Here is a 17,354-nt window from a genome sequence, read left to right on the forward strand (position 1 = left end):
TATTTTGCTTTTATTCCTTTATGGGCAGAACTAGAAAAAAGCGTTTCATATTACCTTCCATTGAATTGTATAAGTCGTAACATAACATGAAATTCTATAGTACCAGGTAAATCGTGTGATTCAATTCAAGTCTAGGTCTTTTATAACGTCGTCGGTCTTCGATGATGCCAATTGGACAAATGCCATCGTGTTAACCTAGCATTTATACTTCGATAGAAATTAATTGTTATTTTGTGGAGTCTAGTCTTCTTCTGTTGAAACACTTGGGGGCTTGGTATGACGGGCGCCAATGTTGAATGTCGCGTCGCAATCGGTTGCATTATGTGACATTTCTTAGCAATGGTAGTTTTAATTATGAAATGATAAATATTATGTAAATTTGGTCGTTTTAGAGAATCAAGAATTGCATCACACATTTTAATTATGTTGTATTCCAAGTAAACGATCAAATCATTCATTTTCAACAAGTTCACTTTCTTGTTGCCTTCGCATTTTGACTTCAGTTGTAACTAAAATATGTAGTTATAGGTTTATGCAGCCAAACTTTACCCAGAAGTAAGGAATTCTGAGAAAATGCAGAAGTTATCGGTTGGATAGGTGAGCCCTACTATATGCTTGAAGAAGTTTGAGTTGTAGTTTTCCATGAACTGAAAAGCTATACCTAGGAAAACAAATATGGTAATACCCAGAATCTCAACAATTGAAGCTCTCATGAACTAAAAGTTGAGATATTGAACTAAACACAGGAAAACGTGTGGACACTGTAAGGATTTCTTTTCTTTTTAGCACATATTTGAACATGCATGTTTGATACAAGGAGGAAGCTAGCTATGTTTTTGCAGAATCATGTGTCTTAAACACTTGAAATAATTTCTTTATGGTGTTATTTTTAAATATTGAATATTTTATAACTTTTAATAACAGGTTATCCATATGCGTTTTCAAAAGTATAAGAAATTACATCCACAAAAAGAAGTGACTGTTTGTTGCGCTTTTTAGGCCGGAGGTGTAATTGCACCTTACTTCTTCGGAAACGACGATGGAACGACCGTCACCGTTAATTCTGAGTGTTGTGGTCATATGATAACCGACTTCTTTTTGCCTGCTATTGAAGATACGAATTGGAGAATAAGTGGTTTCAACAAGATGGTGGCACATGCAATACAACTCGAGCGAATATGGATTTATTGCTAGGGACATTTCCTGGCTCCGTATTTTCTCGTCGAGGCGATATCAACTGGACACCAAGCTCATGCGTTTTGACACAGCTGGACTTTATTTTGTGGGGCTAGGCGAAAGACAGTGATTAAGCAGATAGACCTTTAATTCTTGATCACTTAAAAACCAAAACTCGTCAAGTTATAGATACTGAATTTGTGTAAAAAAATCAAGTGATAACTACATATGCCTTATTTTGTTGGGGTTGCCAAGAAGGTAACAACCCTTTATTTTTCTTTTTTTTTCCAAGTAATATTGACCTTTAGGAGCGGAATTGGATTTGCTCAATTTTTACATTCTTTAATAGAAATAATCGAAGCTATTCACAAGTGCACTTTGGATTAATTTAAAAAAAAATTGTTTTAAAAAGAAACTTCCCAAAACTGACAATCGATTCGAAAATTTAGTAAGTAATAGATAAGGTTAAATAATCAATTTAAAGAAAGACATGTTAAAAGCTTTGCACATTTCAAGAAAATTATAAGTGTAATTTTTACAAATTTACTTAATAACTACACCAATTTGATTCCAACTTTGCTAAAGGAGGCTTAAGAGAGGATAAAATAGATAAATTCAGCCCTTTTTCTATCTAGTTTCTGAATCAATATGTTCACAACCATAAATTTGCAATGTTTGTTAGGGAAGACGTCCACTTCACTAAATTTAACAAAAGTAGTTCTGGGATACAGAACAAAACTGTAATTGACTGACTGACTAATCTTCAAAATTACGAAGCAGTAACCGAAATCATTAACTCTAATTTAATACAACTACAAACGCTTAACCACATTAAAGCTTATAATAAAATATGACTAAGAATTATGACAATATGACTTGAACATACTTTTAGGGTTATCCTTAGAAGCAAGTTCAAGTCACCTTATGTTTTTCTTAGTCATATTTTGTTTTCTTTTAAGAGAACACCTTGCAGTTTACCTTCAGAAACATTAGTAATGTTTTTTTTTTTTTTTTGGAAAAGCCATCCGTAGTAAAGGAAAAACTTATGTGATTAGAAAAACCAAATACAAGATCCGTAGTAGAATCATACTGCACACTTTTTTGAGCATCGAAATCAATTTTCTAGTTTTTACTTTTAGACGTTGGATGGTTCGTTTATATTTGAGGTTTGATGGATGCGTTGGTAGAGTAGTGTCAAACATACAAAGCACTATATCTTTATGAACTAAGATATTTCGACAGAATTTCTTTTCAACTTATTTCAACTAATGTATGCTTTTACAATTACTTGTGTTTTATTTCAATAAGCTGGACGACTAAATTCATTATTTATTATATTTTATGTTTTTCTAAATACAATACAAAAACTTTGCAATTCTTCAAAAAAGATAAAGATAAGAAAATTCATATCTTACTCTCAAGTTCTTTGCTTGTCATTTTTATATTTGTTTTTGAATTTATTGCAAAACCAAATAAAAACGTAGTTTTGTCTTTGGAAGCTGACTTGACTAAGTTATATAATTGTTCGGAAATAGACACAAGCTGTAATATTTGTCTGTTATTTCGCAAAAAGGAAGTAATATACAATATAAGTACTATATAGCGCCATCAGTTGGAAGCGAAGAAAAAAACTCACCTAAACCATAATCTACGAACAACCCCCTTTTCTTCAGTTCTTATTTCATTTTGCTTTAATCTACAAAATGGAAAACATGAACACAGATTAAGTATAAGTTATTCCTGATATTTCTTAACAATATCCTTCTTAAAATTGCCCATTTTATTAAAATTGTTAAATTCGTTCTGATCTGAATTATACTTAATTTTTCCCAATTTTATTAAAAAACATTCTGACAAATTTCCAACTGTACCAACTTTCAAAACTACTTCGAATAATTTTATTCGACAGCTTCTCACTGTTACGGCTATTATTAAACTTTTAGAATCGAAATACAGTATCATTTTGACCTTGCTGAAACATTAATTTTGTTTCCATGCCTTTAAATAGCTTTTATAATTCAAATAGCTCCTTAAGAATAATTATATAGAAAACAACTGAATAACTTTAACAACAACAGCTAAATCATTACTTTTCCGCATTTTGATAAAAAAAAACATATAATAAAATATATTTTCCACGGTGTTGGTATCAATTAAATTTGATTTATTTGACATCTTCATTTGACATATTTCACAAGTAGAAACCAGATATCTCATAAAATTCTACAAACAATTTGAATTTATTGAAGGTATTTCTATTTACATACATTTAGAATCTGTTGTATTCAAAGCATCGAACAAGGGTTTATGTCTATAAATATCAAACATATTTATATACAATAAAGTTTGAAGACTTAAAGTGCCATAAGCAATTATCATTTTTTCATCAATTGGCTCTTTGCAAGTTATTTAAGATGACGCGATGGGAAGGGTAAGGACGAGGGGATGAATAGAATTAATTTTGCTTTCATGGAGAATAGGTAATAAAATAATAATTTGTTATTTATAAAAGATTCTAGGCTAATGGTGAGTGAGTCTTCTCATACCCATCATATTTTTCTTTATGATGTAATTTTTAATCATACAATTCCCAATATTGCAGCACAGGTGTCTAGAAGATTTTCAAGGTATATCTATATTTTTTTTTTTCTTTTAGATATTTTTAATCATTCACATTGGGATACATGGGGTTTAAAGCGTATGTAAAGAGTATATTCAAATTGCTAACCAATTAAAAATTTCAAGGTTACACAAATATGTATGCATATTTAAAATTAATGAAATTTTGAACTTGATGTCAATGATAAATCAAATTTAGTTAAATGATGATCAAATATTACCTTGTCGTTTTCAAATACATATCGCCTAGAAGATAATTGATTTCTTCTTTGATTATAACGTCACCGAACTGTTACCCTTAGGCGGTTTATTAAATATTTGTATTATTTATACAAAAAATATGAAATATATTGATTAATGGCAAATCGTAAAATAGGTTTTGTTCATAAATCATAAAAGTAAATGATGAGCATGGCTTTGAAAACAAAACGAAGGACTTTTCTAATACATCAATTACAGTGATAAGATGCTATTATGATTTTATTAAATCAAAAAATCGCTTCCTTACAGGGCTTTGACAACTTTGAATTTATTTTGTGAAAACACCCTTTCACTAATCATCTGTCAACCAATCTGTCAAAAAAATTCCAATAATTGGTTTCAATGATGAAAACTAATAACTACAACTTGCCCCTTGTGCCCTTGTACCATTTCAAACGACCTAATTTTTTCGATTACACAACTTGTCCTTATTGGAAATCCCTAAATATAGAAATAATACATATAATATTATATTTTGTACAAATTAAGGGGCATAAAATTACCTACGAAATCCATATAAAACATTTATATTTTATATGAATTTTTCATGTAGATATTTTATTAAAGTATTAAAATAAAGAAGCTGAGATGAAACCATTAATGATAACTTCCTACTCCCAATACCATTTTGGGTAAAATGAATAATGTACTCAAGGTAATTGACCCGAAAATCAATTTTAACAAGTCTTTTACTAAATTCAGTAGAATTTCTTGTAGAATTCAATTTAATATAAGAAAAATTATCAATTTGTTTTTTTTTTTCTAGAAAAGATACCTATTTTACACAACAATATTTTGTATGGAACGAAATAATTTTAAAGTCGAAACCTACGATTTTTCGAAAAATTTACCAGATATCAAAAAATATTATTGTACGATACGAACAATTACGATTCATATAATTAAAAAATACAATTAAATTTTTCGAATATATATCAATTTTAATTAAACTCGCTAGCGTTATAGGTTCGTGAGATACCTGGGGCCAACTTAATTCTTTATTTTTTGTTTTTAATTGCTTCACTAAAAACACCACCCACTGCATTTTTTAAAAAGTCACAATTTGATGTTATTATCTGTAAAAAAAGAATGTATCTGAAGTCATTATCTGGATTGGTTCTTGAGATATGATTGACAAAAAAAATTAACCCAAATGTACGTACAGATTTAATGGACATTATCTTTCGATTGGCTCTAAGGAAAAATGTCTAAAAGTGGTAAATCACAAGATTTCGGTGGCCAATTGAAAAGAAATTTACATACAGTTATAACTAAATATACAATTTTAATTATTAACTACACTTACCTTTATATACATGAAAATATGTCACAATTGAATAAAATTTTAAAAAATTCAGTTTCCTGCGTTGGTAGGCTTTAAGTTATTATTATTGTGTCAACTGAAATGAAATAAAAACAAAAAATAATTAGTTCAAAAACATTTTCAAGTTTAATTTGAGGAGTTTAACTATTTTGTAGTTAATTCTACAAACAATTTAAATCATTTATATGTACATATGTATAAATATATATTATATATTATTTTTTATTTTAAATGCCAAATGTAGTTTTTTTTTATTTTTTGGCACTATTTTATGTAGGTACTAAAAAAACAAAGAGATGAGGTGAGATTTTTCTATTTTTACAGACCTCTTTTGTTTGTTTTCTCATATTCAAATTTATAGCCTTTTCACACCAAATCCAAAACCGAGTTTTCGGCAAAAAGTTTTCGAAAATCCGGAAATCGTTCACACCGAACATTTACTTGTATTCATTCGACATTTAAATTTGTTTAACACCGATTGTCAAATTTTGTATTGAAAAAAATTGTGAGTTTTGTTTTTCTCAAATTGTTTTTGAAAATAAAATATATTCTTACCAATTCAAATTAATCTTAACACATAAAAAGAAAGTTGAACAAAATATGAAGATATTTTTCATAATCTCAAGCCTATCATAAAAATAGTCGTTTGATTTTGCAAATCCTGGAAATTCGAAAGAAAAGAAGAGCTTTAATATTTTATGCAGCACTTTTTGGTAACGTTAAATGTTAGTAAACGATGATAAGTATTTTAAACAACATTTCAGAATAAGTCGCAAGACTTTCTATACACTCTTCAATGTACTAAGGATCTGGAAATGCAAGATACAAACTTTAGCCTTATTTAGGTACTTATCAAGTTGATTTTCAGGAAGACAAAGATTTATACGAGCTCCAAAAGAACGAATGGGATCCCGTCATTGAGTGGTTAAACAAACGTTTCGATACTAACATACAAAAAGCTCCCAGCATACCACCCGCCATCTTGAATTTGTCTTGCCGTCGACACCCTTAAGCCCTTTCCTGTGCTGTAATACAGCAGCATTTCAGCGCAGACAAGGCCGTAACACTAGCTCGTCTCGAAGAAGAGTTTCAACTAAAGTTCTGGACACGGGTGGAATGGGCTCACGACATGAACCAACAATCCTCTTTGTTCACTTCAACCTGTCCGAACAATTCACTAAGCTAATTGTCTAGAAAATATATCATAGGGTCAACAACAAACAAAACTGTTACAATAAAATTCATTTTATTTAAAACTAAAATACTGAGCTTATGACTATTGCTTCTGTTGGCCAAATGTGCCTTCAGAATCGTCATATATAGTGTCGGTCCAAAAAACTTATAGGCGGGGTTGAGAAGATTCTGAACAATTTCGTGTAGGTCCTTATGTCCAGAGCAGAAAAGGTCAATTCCTAGTTACAGATTCGTACCAAAATCACAATCATCCAGAGCGATTACTGAAGCTTTTATGATGGGCTGCAATTTCTTCATGACTATCTCTTTGGCTTCTTCTTTGAGGACTCGCCTGACTTGCCAAAAGCACTGAGGATCTTCTTGATGATATCATCGCTGTCCATCTTTTCTTTCATACTTATTCTCCTCCACAATTTAACTTATCGCCTTTCTCGTATCTCCCAAACCCTTGTGATTGAACGGAGTTACCGGAAAATCTTTCTCAAGGTTGTAAGCGAAAGCGTCGAACATATTTGTGGTTACGAGTTCGAAGACGCATCCCTTGGTAACATCACTACGAACTATAAGCAAGTCTTCCTCGTTCTTGATTGAACGTGAATTCCGGTTCCTCGCTTAACAAAGAGCGTTTGAAACTCTGGAGCATCATAAAAGGACCGCCAGTGCCGCAAATAGTCACAGGGGCGTTTATTCTCTACGTTGGCAAATTTTACCGCAATTTTTTCTGCTAATAATATATGGGAAAACTTGAGTTTTCGCCCAAAACCGATTATTTCCCGAAAACCGAGTTTTGGACTTGGTGTGAAAAGCCTATTACCGTAGATTGCTAGATTGAATTTTGAAATTGTCAAACACATTTTTCTTAAACTCAACATGAAAATATTAGATATAATGATTTTTAATGAGTTCCGAACCTTATAATTTAAAATAAAAAATTATCAATATTTTGATATTTTGCTGGATGTTGGAATGCCACCAACTAAAAAAAATTAAAGCTCTACCTTACCCAATTGGACCCCTTTGAAATAGATGAAGACAATTTGTATGAAAGGTATCGATTCAAGAAAATGAAACTATCAGGTTTATGATTGACCTTTTATATATTATAGATCGAAATTTAATGAAATGCGTGGTAATATCTTCGTGCTTCCAAGTCTTTAAACCACCAGCCCGACTTCATAAAATTTCTTAACTAACAGCAAACAAAATATTTGAAAGGGTTTCAAAGATTTTGGCTCTCCAGCTAAGCAATTTATTTTGCTAAACCCTACAAGCCATTCTGTAGAGATTTTAGCGAAATTTTTCAAAATTGTAACAGAATATGCATTAAACCTGTTTCTTACTAAACAGAGCTAGCAAATTCTTTACTAATAGCTGTGTTTAACCGATGTGTTAAATTGAGACTCCAGTTAAAATAGACTCGGATTTAAAATATGACTATGAACATGCCCCATATTTTTTTGTGTCTTACACTAAGGTGTGTTGAAAAGCAGAAACGCATTCAAGTGTTTAAAAATATTGAATTTAGAAGACATCACGTAACTTTCACTATTAATTTGATTCTTGTTCTTGAAAATAGGGAAAAAACGAAACAAAGGTAAACAAGGTTGCTGGTTTTGTTTTAAAAAATTGTTGAGTCACAATTCAAGAAGTGAAAAAAGTTAAGTTAAGAGTACAACAAGATAATTTTCTGTTTTCAATTTTTTATTTTTAGCCATAAGAAGCATGGCGAAAGGGAGCATCTCTGGGTTAATAATAATATTTAGCATCATACAAAAAGTTAAAAACCCTTCATCTATTAGCTCAGTGTTGGAAAATAAAAATACTAAAAAAGAAAAGTATTTGTCTTTTTTTATTTAAAAATGCAGACATTTATTGTTCTGATTTAGCGTGTTTGTGTTTTGATAGAAATATCAACGTAGCAAATTTATTAAAATTTTGTACTTCTGATATTTCCGAAAGGGGGGTGTTGAGTTTAACATCCACAACAAAAGGGAAATACTGGTAAAATAAAATATCTGAAAAAATGGTTTCCGTATTTGAACAAGCGAATCGAATGCACAAACCAGTTTTTTCGTTAATGTAGTTTCCTAATATTTCACATTATTTTTGATCAGTACTTTCTTACCTTATGAATGGCGATGAATTTTTTGTAAGCAGTCTGAACGCAGCCCATCTCAGATCATAATGGCTGAATCACATACACGCTTCAGCTTCGGCTTCGCCTGACGTTTACGAGTTTAGCCATAGGAATTCAATGCATTGTATAACAATGTAGCTTCGACCTCACGTTTTGTTTGACAATCGTAAGGAAAAGAATGTAATGTAACGTAATGTGACTCCAAACGGAAGCTCTAGTTCAATTTTCTGAACATTTGCTTTGTCTGACAGCTCATCAGCAGGAAAAAAATGTCAACAAACAAAATATTTGCTCTTTGGAGGGATGAAATAATAGAAATGTCATTCAAAGCAACCTCGAAGCGGGCCTAACGTAACGGAGACGAAGCCGAAGCTGAAGCGTGTATGTGTTTCAGCCATAACTCTCGGACACCTTATGCCGCAAACAGAAATTCATCCCAAGAAACATGTAACACTGGTAATGAAAGATTAATGGTTTGTATCTTTCTTTTTCCAGTTTGAGTTTGAGATTCATTCAAACTGTTTTTAAATGTTTTGTCAAAGTTTGAACCCTGAAGCAAAATTTGATGGCTAGCAAGGATATGCCAGTTCTGATACATAATTTTATATATACACATCTCTTTCAGTTAACCTTAAGTAAGTTTATTAAATATTACTGAATAAAAAACAATGCATGTATTTTTTGTGAACTTCAAAAATTCCCAATACAAAAATTATTAAAGTAAACCACAAAGTCATCACCACCACATAACCACTAGAAACTACAATATTTCTTTCATCATGATCAAAATATATAAAAATTTCATCTTCGTTGTCATCATGGTCCTCATTGCCGTTCGTCGTCGTCGTCTGTGCATCTTCACTTTTTTTCATTAAAATTTAATTGACCTTCAAATAACACAAAGATAGTAGTTATGTGTATCCCCTTTTCATCATGCTATTCTCATAAATGTACTTATACCTCTATGAAAAGACCCTGACATCACATATATTTTATTGTATACAAAGTCCATGATCAAGGTCAAGCTCATAGTCATTACCAAGAATGATGCATAAAACAACAGTCTCAGCAGTATCATCATCATCGAGGAAAATGAGGAAAAAATTGTATCTTTTAACAAAGAACAAAAGCCGTCAATAAAAACACACAAACAAAGCCTCTAGAATATCAAATGAGAGAGGCAGCCAATTGCGCATCGCATCGCTTCATTCCACCTAACCTTGAATATCTCTTGGATGATGATGGTTGAGCAGAAGAAAAAACTATCTACGAAAGTACATATCACAAGCCGCAAAGCTCAGTACATATTTTCCTATATATTGATATTAAATCTAGACAGCTGCTCACTTGCTATCACATCATTTTAGAGACTCACAAAAATATATCACAATAGTCCTTCGCATTGTGTCTGAATCTGAATCCGAACCTTGAGAGGAAGTGCAGGCAGGCATTCACATCATTTCATGTTCATATCAAAGTCATAACCAACCCAACATACTCGTACTTATTACACTACACATCAAGGATAGAATCGAGAGCTTGAGAAGGTTTGAGAGCCTCTGCTGCGAGTGGGTACGAAACTCATAATCATCATCATCGTCATATCAAAAATGCCACACCAACGTTTGAAGATGACCACTTGACGTTTTAGTTGCGAAAAATCTCTTGACAGCAATGACACATAAGTGGACAGTTTCTTTTTTATTCTGTTTCACTTTACTTTTTTTTCTGCTTTGTAATATCATTTCAACATAATCTTGGATTTTCATTATTAGGAAGAAAAAAATAATAAAAGAATGACATGTGAGCCGTAACTGTAAGGTTAGATTATCATCATCATCTATTGAAGTTTGATTATATGGATTCAGTTTATTATTGGTTTGGTTGCGATAAAGATACACACGATCGATAAGTAATTTAGCGTTGAAGTTGCATTGTTATCAAATTTAACAAAATTTCTTAATGGCAATTTGATAAAAGATAAGATCCCATAAAACTGAAATGAATAATTTCTATTATTATTGAATGTCAGACACAATTTACAGGAAATAAAGGGGTTTTCAAATGGTTTAGATAACGCAGTCATGGTTTCATTAATGAATTTAATAATTTTAGAGATTCTACGATATCCCAAAGGTATTAAGGCTCACATAATACCTTGATATGTATGTATGAATTTGGTGACTCAAAACTGTTCGAGTCATGTCAAATATGGTGGGGACCTACAGTTTTTATGCCAAATCCGAACAACTTTTTGGAGGAGGCATTTTGCATGGCAACAATTAGTTTTGGAGGATTTGTCAATTTCTCGTAAAGGGATAGCTATCTTTACTAGTAAACGTGAAAAAAATGTAGTTGTCACAGGTTGCAATTGAATTCAAATCCTTTAGCAAGACAGTCCTGAGCACTAACCATAAGGCCACGATTATTTCATATTTTTTAAGAAATCTTTGTTAATTTAATTTCTAATAACGCAGGTTATTTTTTAACATAGGATAATTTGTAATCCAGGTAATTGAATAAACCACTTTAATGTTGAACCATGATGATTTTAACCCAGGCTAACTTATAACCCACGTTCGAGCTTCCTTAAAATGTTCGTAAATAATAAGGAATAATTTGATAATTAAGTTGATTTTATCAAAGTCTATGATTAAATGTTTGAGTGAAAGCTATTGGTTAAGTAGGCAGAGGTGGCATATGGGTGGAGGATTCTTGTTAAGAGTTGGGTATAAAATTGTACAAATCTCAGCCTGGTGAAATCATTTGTGTGTGCAACTAAGTAGAGAGCGAATAAGGAGAGTGTTTGTGATTTAAATCGCTTTATTTTATTATATTGATAACTTAAATCTTTTTTACTTAATTAATTATATTGAATTAATTTATATTGAATTTAAACATCTTACTCTAATTACCAAACATTGTAAACTTAACCCTATGAAGTGTTTCTTATTGTTTTTTGCTACTCCGATTAAGAGATAATCCCTTTCTACAATTGTTTGTAAATTATATTTGAAATCATGATATCATAAAACTGTTTTGCCATCTGCAATGCACCAAAATTGTATGTAAATATGTACAATGTATATAATGAAAGCTTTGTTTCTCGCATTTATGTAAATCGATTATGATTGTAAGAAAACTTTAATTGTTCCCTTTTTTGAATTCGATCGCCAAGCTGGTAAGATCTCTAGAGCTTGGTAAGAACAATAAATTTGTAAAATTGATTGGTTGTGTTTTTCACTATTTAGTGATTAATTTTATTATAATCAAATCAGAGAGCTTTCAATACCTTGGAAGTATCGTGTCCATCGAGCACGGAACCGAACAAGACGTCAACTGAAACATCGGCAAAGCAAAAGTGGTGATCGGTATGCTGTCGAATATTTGGAGTAATAACTCTATCAGCTTAAGAACAAACGACTGTTTCGCACAATCGTCGAATCTGTGCTTCTTTATGGGTGCAGCACTTGGAAGGTTACTTCAGCATAACAAGAAAGCTGCAAACAGTAGCCTTTGTAACATATTAAGGATTTTCTGGCCAAACAGTATATCAAATGAGGTCCTTCATAGAAGGACAGGTCAGGAACCTTAGACTCTATAATACGAAGGCGTATAAGTGGCAATGCATTGGACATACGCTACCAAAAGGTAACGACTGCATTGCAGGCCAATCAATGCAGTGGAATCCACTCACACGAAAAGGAAGACCGAGAAGCACATGGCACAGGACAGTCGAGGCGGATTCAGCGTCACTAGGAAAGAGATGGAGGGAGCTGAAGCATATCTTTGTAAACCTTACACGATGGCACGTAGGCGTAGTAGAGGCCCAATTTTTTTATATTATGGGCGCACTAAAGGGGTTATGAATACCCTTATAATGATAAAACACAGTGCCAGCAATTAGAAAAGCAGGATAGGATTATAAAGAATAAACCGATGCACATTGGTTTTGAATGTCTGCACATTGTAATGAGAGGGAAATATTGAGCTTCGTAAAGCATTCCACATTCGTTTAGTGCGGAAAGAATATCTGCACTTAACAGTACGTCTGAAATTTGCTCTAGGATATGATGGGCATTCCTAGCAGTACGAGTATTACGGTTGGATTGTTTAAGGGGGGGAATGTAACTGGAAAGAGAAGCAAATGTCTCTTTAAGAGAACGATCTCCACTCATTTTTAGAGCTCTTTTTTCAATTCTATCCAGAAGAATTAAGTACGTTATTGGAGCACCAGCCCAAATACGAGAGTTATACTCAAGTTTTGGACGAATAAAAGCTTTGTAAATTATAGCCAGATCAGAAGGGGTAAAACACTTCTTGCATCGTGTCGGAGAAAACCTATTTTTGGTGATGTCAAATATGTGATCACTCAACAACAAGTGGTTTTTGAAGCACATACAAAGGACTAATAGTTGTGCAGCCTCTTCGATGCAAGTACCACCCATGGATAGTGGCATTGGGGGAGGGTTACGCTTTTTTTGAAGCATTAAATTCTACACGGTTTTTAAATCCCGATTGCTGTCAAGATCAGAATTCAATAATCTTATCATACGCTGCCGTTGGAAGCCCACATCCGAAGAACAAGGATGAGAATCTAAAAACGAATATGAAAAGCAGAGGGTATTGTCATCAGCGAAACAATGAATTACAAGGTCCGATATATAATTTCTAATCCAAAAAAGAAGTGATTTATCAATACCAAAAGCACGCATTTTCGATAAGAGAGCTTGATCCCAAACTTTATCAAATGCCTTTGAAATATCAAGTGCAATAATCTTACTTTCTCCAAAACGATGTAAAGATTTGTTCCACTATTCGGTGAGATAAACCATGAGACCATGAGAGACCTATTGTAACGAAATCCATACTGCCGATCATTAAAAAGCATCCGCTCTTCAAGATATTACTTAAACTAAAAATTGATCAGCGTTTCCATGACCTTGGAAAGAAGGGGCGTGAGTGCAATTGGACGATGGTAAAAGGGGGAGGAGGATTCGAATTTTTAGGCCTGAACAAATGCAGTTTTTCATCCACTCGGAAAGAGACCGGTAAAGTAGGACAGATGGAAAAGCTTACGCAGTGGTTTTGCCAGCGTTGAAGAACACCTCTTCAGAACAAGTTTGTTTGAACTTATTTCGGTTTTTCTCAGTAGGGTTGACTTTATCAATCCGGAAACTTAGTAAACTTACATCTGCAAGATAAAAGGGATATAGAACTGTAGCTGTTTGTGTATGGGGTTTTGTTTTTGTTTGGGGATGGGAAAAAGGGTTGCGTTTGTCCACGATTGTGGGATCACACCACTGCTTAGTATGTTATTGTAAAGCAGAATTAAATGTTGTTTTTATGTTAAAGAAACCCTCTTAAAAAACAGGAGTTTGACCTTTGACGGTACGGATGTAGCTTAATCGTATTAAAAGGGACCTCAATGACATTAGCAAACTTGGTAAGTTAAGGTGAATAAAGTACTTAAAGGGAAAGCGACCATTAAAACTACAGTTCTACTCCTCTCTTTCAAAATTATCTTTGAATGTTAAAGATTTTTAAGAAAATAAAGCCAATTTTATCATTATTATTTCGAAACACATTTTATTGCTACTAAAAACATTACATAGTCTGGCGTTTATGTATACATAAGTGGATCTTTTCGAATCAATTTTACGTAATTCTCTATACTACATATACATTCTGTAGGATTTCGTTCTGTATTTCCTAATTGATGAATTATGTCCTATCCCATTTCAATCCTTTGCATCAATACTCCAAAACACAAGAAAAAAAAAATTAAAAAGAACATTAATTCATTCTCAAAAATAAAGATAGATCCTTTTTCAATAGGATTCCAGTATAATCAGCAGCGCATTGCTTCATTCATCCATCAATAGTGCTTAGTCGTGCCAAAAGAAGTTAAGGTTCACAAAAATTAAGGACATTCTATACCTTCACAATCTAAATTCATCTTCATTTCTATCTCCCTGCAGCTTTCTCGTCCTTCATCTTTTTGTGGCACCATTCATTTGTATTTATGCCAACAGTCAGAGTATGGTTTATCTGTTTTTGAAGGTGGACCAATTTGATACCTTCTGGCAGAATAAAAAAAGAGGATGCTATTCATTTAAAAAAATCCAATAGCCGAAAAATATAGATGTTGGCATATGCTATGCATATCTATAATGATAATTAGATAGGTACATCATCCTGTTTACATTATAACGAGGATTAGGACGATTACTACCAACATCGGTGCAGCCAATAAATGGATCGTAAATTTTCAAATAGCCTTCTTCTTTCGTCTCCCTGACATTATGGCATTTGTTCCTGTATACGTCCAACATATTCGTACAACTGTGAATTTTGGCATTGACATCATCATAAAAAAGGACAAATTTCCACGTTATCCTGGCGAGAGAGTCTAATGCAGGCCATACTAACAAACACCCACTCGATGTACTATACCTACTTACGGAAGGGAAATGAAATAGGGTGGTCCTGATGGTGAGATGGCCTTGTGGTGTTCGAGCCAATTTCCAGCGGAAGTTATATCAATACAAATTCATTTGCTGTTTGTGTAGGGCAATTATAAAATAAATTTATAATCTAGAACTAGACTTTTACATAGCTGTGCGTATGTGCAGTATAAATGGATAGATGCAATTCGGGTATCCAGTGTCCTTAATGGGGATGCAGTACATGTGTTATTTTTTTGTATTTATGGACCTACAATAGCCCAGTTTCAGCTCATTTATTTTTGTTTTGTTGTTGTTTAAACTCAGGATAACATTATTGCTTTAGTTGATGGTTAAAATAAACACATGCAATTTATATACAAATTTTAATAACTTGAGGGAGAAAAATAACTGGGGGGTTTAAATTCAATTAATTCCACCCCACCAATGTATCTACTGTTTTATTAATTGATTCGAAAAATATCTTCCAATAACATATAGGTGGTTAAATATTGGATATTAATGCGTATAATGAACAGCGATAAACCTATATACACCCAATTAATAATAATCCTATTTTTTTCCTGTTGGCGATAAACCCTCATCAAAAATTGTATAACAATTTATTGAAACAGCTTTATTTAGTATTTTGTTTTTGTTTTTGTTTTTGTACCTTCTCTGAATTTGAATTAATTTAGTTGATTAAAACGACACAATGATGTGCGCTATGGCAAAAGCTCATAAATTTTATATATTAATGTAAATACATAATTTATAAACTTCGCACAAAGTTTAACTTAATATAACTTCTATTAACAGGGATTAAAATTTTAAAGTTAAATTTATGAAATGTAAAATCCATACATTTTGAATATTTTACATCGACTGAACTAAATAAAGAGTAGAAAGGATTGAATACTGAAACATTTTTAAGTTTTTACTCTTACCCTAAAATAAGAGATGATAAGAATATAAAATATATTATGCAGAAGTTACACGTTTTGTAAATATTAAAATTTTATAGAATGACATCTTCGTCATAAAAGAAGTTACGCTTTCAAGTGAAGGGTTTGATTTACAGCGAATTACTAGGAAACGTGACAGATGGTGACATTTTAACTGTTGTACATTTTATATAAAATTCAACTATTTCCATGTGTCAATAAAAGTCTTATATTTGTATTTAAAGAACGAAACAAAAGAAGGAAACTAGAAATTTTAACATGGTTTTTAAAAAATGTACAGGATTAGGGTCATTCATTTGGTGGTTTCAATTTGACTCTCGATGCTTTCCATATGCAAAGCTACGATTATAAAAGAATTTTATTTTCTATCAGGTTTTTTGAGTTTGAAATAAATATAGTTGGAGCACTTACTTAGTTCGAGATATAGTTTAAAATATTAGAACAAGAAACTTTTGATTTATTCAAACAAATACAAATAATAGAAAATTAATTTAATTTAATTCAAAGGCTATACCAACTTTAATTGTATGTATTATTTAAAAAGATATATAATATATTTTTATATTTTTCTTTTTTTTTCAAAATTATACAAAATAAAAACAATTTTATCCGCAAAGAACGTTCAATGTGGCTTTCTCAAAAAAAAGCAACGTAAGTACATCATTCATCTGAGGTTCTATTAAATTACGGGATCTATTATGCAAAAGATAGAATGGAGATTGATACTCGAAGTATGAACTTTCATTGGTAATATTTTTGTCCCATAATCCTTTGACAAGTGGATTTGGATGATTTGGACAAGATATTAATCTGGTTTTTAATAATATTGTCATTTAAATCATCAAAGGTTTCATTTTTGTATACAATGTATAGTTAGAAAACCATTTTATATTGGGTCTACGCTATTTTCCGTTGGAGCAATAGAGAACCAGGTACTAAAACCATACGAGATTATAGGTCTTATCAATGCTTTATACATCAGAATTTTAGTACTTTGGGATAGATGCTTTGAAGAGAGTATTTTTTTTTAAATAGCAGTAGACATTTTCGCTTTGTTTAATACAATCCGCTCATGTTTGTTAAATTTTAACTTATTTTGATAGTAAATCCCTAAGTAATTTGTTTCTGTTTTTAATGGAAATATCTTATCATCAATACGCAAGGAAAACTCCTTGCTTTCTTTAACAGCCTTTCGGTGCCCTTTTTCATAGGAGTTCCTGAAACAGGTTAGC

At 32.0% G+C, this 17,354-nt stretch overlaps 1 protein-coding gene across 4 annotated transcripts in view; it reads right to left on the reverse strand.

Annotated features, from left to right (window-relative positions):
- Nucleotides 1–17,354, reverse strand: part of LOC129941214 (beta-1,4-glucuronyltransferase 1) — a 292,248-nt gene that overhangs the window by 102,515 nt on the left and 172,379 nt on the right. For all 4 annotated transcript variants that reach the window (XM_056049787.1, XM_056049785.1, XM_056049789.1 and 1 more), the window contains one exon: nt 5,363–5,456. The gene's annotated coding sequence lies outside the window, so the exon portion shown is untranslated. The remainder of the gene's footprint in view (nt 1–5,362; nt 5,457–17,354) is intronic.

The sequence above is a fragment of the Eupeodes corollae genome, chromosome 1, assembly GCF_945859685.1.
Source record: "Eupeodes corollae chromosome 1, idEupCoro1.1, whole genome shotgun sequence".
NCBI classification, from domain to species: domain Eukaryota; kingdom Metazoa; phylum Arthropoda; class Insecta; order Diptera; family Syrphidae; genus Eupeodes; species Eupeodes corollae.